This window comes from Nuphar pumila, chromosome 1, assembly GCF_984573655.1.
Source record: "Nuphar pumila chromosome 1, dmNupPumi1.hap1.1, whole genome shotgun sequence".
Classification (NCBI taxonomy): Eukaryota; Viridiplantae; Streptophyta; class Magnoliopsida; order Nymphaeales; family Nymphaeaceae; genus Nuphar; species Nuphar pumila.
The window spans coordinates 9,311,460-9,318,872 of record NC_143249.1 but is presented as its reverse complement, the minus strand read 5'-3'; the positions used below and the strand labels follow the sequence as shown (position 1 = coordinate 9,318,872).

Here is a 7,413-nt window from a genome sequence, read left to right as displayed (position 1 = left end):
CTTTTTTATTACCAAACCCAAATCCATACCCGAACCGTTGACCCCCTCCTTGAAATACCCCATATCCGATTCTGACCCGGTTTGCAAGCCCCGACGTTCTCTCGGTTGAACGGCTCAGCGCTTTCTCGGGCGCACGGCTTGCTTCTGCCACAAGGAACGAGATCTCAACCTCCGTCCACGTGTCCCCTTGTCCACTCATCCCCGTCGATCTTCGCTGCATCCCGCCCCCCCTTTGGTTATACATAACCCCTTGCCCAAGCCACCCCAAACCTTTCAAACCTCCTTTCGCTCGCGAGATCCTCTCTCTCTCTCTCGTCCATTCCCTCCCTCCTCTTTCGTATCATCTCCCTCACACCCAATAATACAAAAACCAGAAACAGAGAGAAAGAAAGAGGAAGAGCGCGAGAGAGAAGGGAACATCACTAACGGAGTGGCTTTAAGCTTCTGTCTCGGTGCATGTAAAACAAAGAATGCTAGAGGACGCAGCCGGGATGGCGTACACCACTCCCGACCCCAAGGCCGTTCCCCCAAGAGGCAACTACCTCCACTCCGACCCAGGCGTCCCTTCCATCAAGGACGACGACGACTTCGACCCCCGCCGGAGCAGCGTCTCCACCTCCAGCCACGGCTACTTCTCCGACCGCAACGATGGGTCGGGCTCGCCCTTCGTCATGTCCCCCTGGAACCAAACCCCCAACTCCCCCTTCACCCAGTCCCCCTGGACCCGCGAGGAAGACACCCACGAGGCCCACGGGCTCATCGGCTCGTTGGTTCGCGAGGAGGGTCACATCTACTCCTTGGCCGCCTCGGCCGACCTGCTGTACACCGGGTCGGACAGCAAGAACATCCGGGTCTGGAAGAACAGGGAGGAGTACGGCGGGTTCAAGTCCAACAGCGGGCTGGTGAAGGCCATTATCATCTCCGGGGACAAGATCTTCACGGGCCACCAGGACGGTAGGATCCGTGTCTGGCGGGCGTCGCCGAAGAAACCCGGGGCTCACAAGCGGGTGGGCACCCTCCCCACGACGCGGGCTCTCCTCAAGTGCTCCCTCAATCCCAGCAACTACGTCGAGGTCCGCCGCCGCAAGAGCAAGCTCTGGATCAAGCACCACGACGCGATCTCCTGCCTCAGCATTGCGGAGGACCAAGGCTTGCTCTACTCCGGGTCGTGGGACAAGACGCTCAAGGTGTGGAGACTGGCCGACTCCAAGTGCCTGGAATCGATCGCCGCCCACGAGGACGCCGTGAACTCGGTGGTGGTCGCGTTCGACGGGTTGGTGTTCACCGGGTCCGCCGACGGCACGGTGAAGGCGTGGCGCGGGGAGCCGAACGGGAAGGGCACGAAGCACGCGCTGGTGCAGACGCTGCTGTCTCAGGAGTGCGCGGTGACCGCGCTCGCCGTGAACCCGGCGTCGTCTGTGCTCTACTGCGGGTCGTCCGATGGGATGATCAACTTCTGGGAGAGGGAGAGGCTGTCGCATGGCGGGATGCTGAGCGCGCACAAGCTCGCCGTGCTCTGCCTCTCCGTCGCTGGGTCGCTCGTGTTCAGCGGCTCCGCGGACAAGACCATCTGCGTGTGGAGGCGGGACGGAGGGGAGGGCCACTCCTGCCTGTCGGTGCTGCACGGCCACGACGGCCCCGTCAAGTGCATGGCCGTCGAGGCCGACAGCGAGGGCGAGCCCTCGCCGCACGACCGCCGGTGGATACTGTACACGGGCAGCCTCGACAAGTCGATCAAGGTGTGGCGGGTAAGCGAGGCCAAGACCGAGCCGGCCCAAGTTCAGTCCGAGCCCGCGTCCTACGCGGCGCAGGTCGTGCAGAGCTTCTCGCCGGGCAATGCCGGACCGTCGCGGTAAAGAAAGGTGAGTAAGTTCACCTATTCGGATCGGGTCTTTAAAGGCCTCCTCCTTAAATTTGGGTCCAAAATTTCAAATGGAGGCAATCTCGAGAAGTTGTTAATTTATTAATCATGATTCATGGGGTGATGGGTCGGGTTTGATGGTCTCTTAGCTCTGAATCACGTTGGGTGCTTCGACTGGGCTTGATTGTGGTGTTGTTTTTTGTATATTTATATACGTATCATACATGTGAAGGAAGTATGTTATTCCTTTTGGTTTGATTGTATATCTTACCAGAAAAGGGGGAGAAAGAGTGCGTACGATGCATAATTTGTAAAATCATATGGTTGTTTATGGCTTTGCTTTAAAGTTTAAAAGTTGATTTTCATATGCTGCAATTATCTGTGTACATGTATCAATAATATTGATGTTGAGCCATCAAATCTTGGCCCCAACCCAACACAGACTTCAAATGTGGGTGGGTTTTGTTTGGCTGATCGAGTTCAAAAAGCGGAGGAAATCAACTCCTGCATGGGCTTATACTAAAAAAGTGATAAAAAATAAACCTAAAAGTAAATTATTGCATTTTTCTAAAACAATAATAACCAAAAAATACATAAAAATAAAATCATACGTTTTCTCATAAAAAATGCAAATATTGTGATAAAAACACGATATTTACAATTTAATGAAAATCTGATGTCATTTTGAAAACATTGTGAGAAATTGCCATTTAAACATTTGGAAAATCTATAATGTTTTTTGTTTTTTTTTTTCCTTAAAAAATGGCGATATTTGATATTTGTCAGAATGGTGATGAATGCGGTTAACTGCACTGGTCATTGCATTGTTTGGATGTGAACCGTGATTAGGACGTGAAAAAATAGGTCTGAATAGATCCAGAAACAGACATTAGTAGCAAATATTGTATTTATTTTGAAAATGTCACAATTTTACCATGATATTAAAAAAACATGAAAATTGCAATATCTCCTGTTTTTATTTTAAAATTCTGGACATGTCATTAATTTTTGAAATTTCCCCAGAAGCAAATTTTCTAATTTATCACAAGTTTTTTTTTACTTGCAAATAAAACCTGATCCAGATATTAGTGACATTGGTACATGCCCATTAGTCCGATCCATTTATAAAATGTGCCTTGCTGGTGCAAACATATATTAGAGAGACTATGATTGGTCTTGATTGGATAGGGCCCTAAAGGGCTAAGACTCTTCGTAGTCTGTGAACAAGTACATGTGGGTTGCCCACAACAAACTCAAACACCATCAGTACGAGACTATTCCACGTTTTTGGCACCTCCATCCCTACCGGTGCATGTTTGCAATGCCATATTTTGCAACACATGAAAATGGTGTTTTCATCTCAACGCAAAGGAAGGAAATTTAAAGTTGTAAGACCCCTAGTATGGTGTTTTTAGTATGATACATCGACAGATCGATTTGTTATTAACATGTGATTAAAAAATAATGTGATTATTCTCTACGTGATCTATCACAATACCATGTGAATGGAAGCCAAAATTGAATATTATGTGGCACTATATTCAACTGAGGGTCTCAGCAAGAAGTAAAAAAAAACAATGAAGAGTTATTTACACGCTTCGCAATAGCTAAGTATATAATTAATAAGGGAAAATCCCATTGAGAAGACAACCTTTTGCCCTAATTCCAAAGAAGGCCTTAAGTTTCTGAATTTCCTGGTATAAGCCTCTGTTTTCTTGGAACTGCCAAACCAAGGCTACCTTTTTAATGATAAGTCAAATTATAATAATAACCCTCATAACCTAATGTTCATAATTTCAAATAATTTATCCTTTTCTTTCTTACTAGAGTGAGTGAGTATTTCCAATTCCAAATGAGAATACGGTAAATAAAATTCTTTTCCATGGGACAAATTTTGGACCATTTCTCAATTTGTGCGTGTCATCCTTACCTAGGGGGCACGAGATGATGGATGTTAACCTGTCAAATAAGAAACCTGTGGCCATTACCGAGATTTTCAGAAAAAAATTATCCCCATTTTTGAAATTAGGGACAAAAGGGTGCCTCTAAATGAAATTGTCTCAATCAACAAAGGTTATTCCCCATTTCAAGCGGTCTTTCCAAACGTAGTGCATTTTTATATGGTTGGTAACATATTCAATAAAATTGTTTATTCTTACGGTATGCATGCCTTACTCTTTAATGGAATTGTTTATTCTTACTGTAGTGGTTTAGGTTATAATTATGATCACCTTGAATCAATTGTTTATTCTTTACGAGCCTCATACAGCTAGCACAATCACTCAAATGCGGCTTTTAGGTGGTCGGCCGGTGTCGGAGCCAGCGCGGCTAGGTTTCTGATCTTGAGGCGGTGTCACCGCGTAAATATAAAAAAAAAGGTGGTCTGCCTGTGCATGAGGATACATGACTCGCAGCCACAAACAATAATCATTGCCCTTCAAAATCTAATTAATAATTAATCAGCAGCAAATTTTAGACGACCATTGCTTTATTTAGTTATTGTGTTTCTTGATTGGCAAACAATACATTCTTTTGTTGGCGCGTCTTAAGAGTATCTTCTCAATTATAGGATATCTAATAGTTTATAACTTTGATTTTTTTTCATGTGCTGATGATGTCAGCCATCACCAGCCGTGGAATGCCACCTGTCCTCATTGAAGACATTCTATTTGAGTTAAAAAAAATTGGCATGCTGGTGACGGTTCTGGTAGGATTCGAACCTGAGACCCCTTGGTTATGATACCATGAAATTAACCATTTAACTACGCATTTGATCCCTTTATTGACATATTGCATTTTTAATGGATATATATATATATATATATATATATATATATATATATATAGAGAGAGAGAGAGAGAGAGAGGTGTATACTCATCTATGTTAGTAGCTCAAAACAAAATGACAAGCACGGTTACAAATATCGGTGATACACTGAAATTACCACCAACACCAACACCAACACCAACAACAACAACAATGCCTTCATCCCAAACAATTGGGGTCGGCGATATGAACAAAAAAGAAAAATCATTTTGGATCCTCCACATGAATCCTTCTCCTCCAATCATTTCTATCCAATGTCATGTCCTCGGTGAGGTTCAAAGCCTTCATATCCTTTCTTATCATCTCCATCCAAGTCTTCTTAGGCCTACCCCGACCTCTTTTAGCTAATATATTTTCTCATTTCTCCATCTTTCTAGCCGGAGCATCATTAGGCCTTTGTCGAATATGCCCAAACCATTGTAAACGATTCTCACTCATCTTATTTTCAATGGGTGCAACACCTACCTTGTTACGTATTTCCTCATTCTGAATCTTATCTTTTAGTGTCTTTCCACACATCCATCGAAGCATACACATCTCAGTTACACTCATTTTTTGAAAATGATGTACCTTGGCAGCCCAACATTCTGTACCATATAGTAAAGCGGGTCTAATTGTCGTCCTATAAAACTTCCCCTTCAACCGCAATGGCATTCTATGATCCCACAACACTCCAATTGCACTTTTTCATTTCATCCACCCAACCTTAATCCTATGATTTACATCTCCATCAATTTCTTCATTCTTTTGAATGATAGATCCCAAATATTTGAAACAGTCATCCACCGCTATTTCTTGCTCACCAAACTTCACTACACTCTCATCACTATTTCGTTGCTTACTAAACCGACATTCCATATATTATGTCTTACTCTTACTCAACGTAAAACCTCTTGCTTCCAAAGTCTGTCTCCATAATTCTAACTTAGCATTAACCCCAACTCTAGACTCATCAATCAAAACAATATCATCAGCAAACAACATATACCACGACACATTTTCTTGAATTGATCTCGTAAGTTCATCTAACATTATAGCAAAAAAAAAAGGGCTTAATGCAGATCCTTGATGTAACCCAACCGTTATAGGAAAATTGTTTGTCACCCCTCCACAAGTGCGGACATTGATTACTATTCTTTCGTACATATCTTTAATTATACTAATGTACTTGAGAGAGATACTTTTCTTCATCATTGTCCACCAGAGAACATCCCTAGGTACTCTATCATATGTCTTATCCAAATCAATAAAAACCATATGCAAATCTTTGTTCCCCTTTCTATATCTCTCAATAAGTTGTCTAAGAAGATGTATAGCTTCCATAGTTGATCTTTCAGGCATAAAACCAAATTGATTCTCCGATATCATGGCAACCTTTCACAACCTATACTCAATCACCCTCTCCCAAAGTTTCATAGTATGACTCATGAGTTTTATACTACAATAGTTTGTGCAATCTTGTATATCACCCTTATTCTTATAGAGAGGCACCAAAGTACTCTTCCTCCACTCATTAGGCATCTTATTTGTCGGCCAAATCTTATTAAAAAGATTTGCCAACCAGACTAAACCTTTCTCACCCAAGCATTTCCAAGCCTCGATAGGTATACCAATATTCCAAAATATCACAGTTTAAAAATGTTGCATTCGTGTTGCAAAATTAATGCAATGAAAACACTTTGCAGAGCTTTTACATTATTCATATTTTATACATTTTAATATATTTATCTATATATTTTTATATATGGTGTTATCTCTTGAATATTTTTCAGACAAAAGACTAGATTTTTTAAAATATATTGAGAATTTTTTCTGGAGAACATGGTGTAGAAACCCAAAATTTTCTAAAATACCCAAAAACCTTATTTTGCCCTTGTCTCAAGCTCGTCCTCTTTATCCAGTCATTTCTCAGGTGTCTCAAATGGCAAAAGCACATAGACCTGGAGTACCAAGAACAATGTCATCCCCACCTTTGTCTCCACATGTGGGACCCTCATTTTTGTCCCCACATATGTGCGACCCAGATGACAGGTAACCACATAGTCTGACCCTTTCTCTCCCTATATTAGGGTCCCGGACAGCGGTACCCACTGTCCCTCCATCTCTCTCCTAGTATTTGGGCCCCGAACGACAGATACTTGTCGTCTGACCCTCTTTTTGGGGACCTTAACGGTGAGTACCCTCGTTGTCCTCGCTTTCTCTTCTGGTTTTGGGGGTCTTGGATGGTGGGTAACCCGTCGTCCATCCTTTTTTGGTGTCCCAGGTGGTGGGTATCCCACCGTATGGCTCTATGTGGGATGCCAAATGGCGGGTATCTCCCATCATCCAAAGCTGGTTATATGTTCCCCCCACCCCTGAAGACGGCCGTTAGCTACATCTCGTGTTCGGGGGTCTCAATGAGCGCCATGTATGTAATCATGTGCGGCTCGTATCCCCATTTTTGTTAGCATCAGAGTCTGGTACGGTTGCAAAGACTTAAGTACCCTTTCCTCCATGGGTGCCATAAAAATGATGATTCTAGAAAAGGAGCACTTGCAAAGACTTAAGTACCCCGAAGATGGTTATTTAAGACTCAGTCCCTACACTGCAGGATTATTCGATAAAGGAATTTCCCCGGAAGAAGTCCATAAACATCAACACACTCTCTCTCTCCCTTCTCTTTCTGCCTCTGTGCACATCCAGCAGACGATCCTACACTGCTCCATCAAGCACTAACTGACATGCA

The 7,413-nt window shown here is 43.5% G+C and overlaps 1 pseudogene; it reads left to right on the top strand.

Annotated features, from left to right (window-relative positions):
• Positions 1-491: 491 nt before the first annotated feature.
• Positions 492-2,095, top strand: LOC149847907 (protein JINGUBANG pseudogene; annotated as a pseudogene).
• Positions 2,096-7,413: the final 5,318 nt, after the last annotated feature.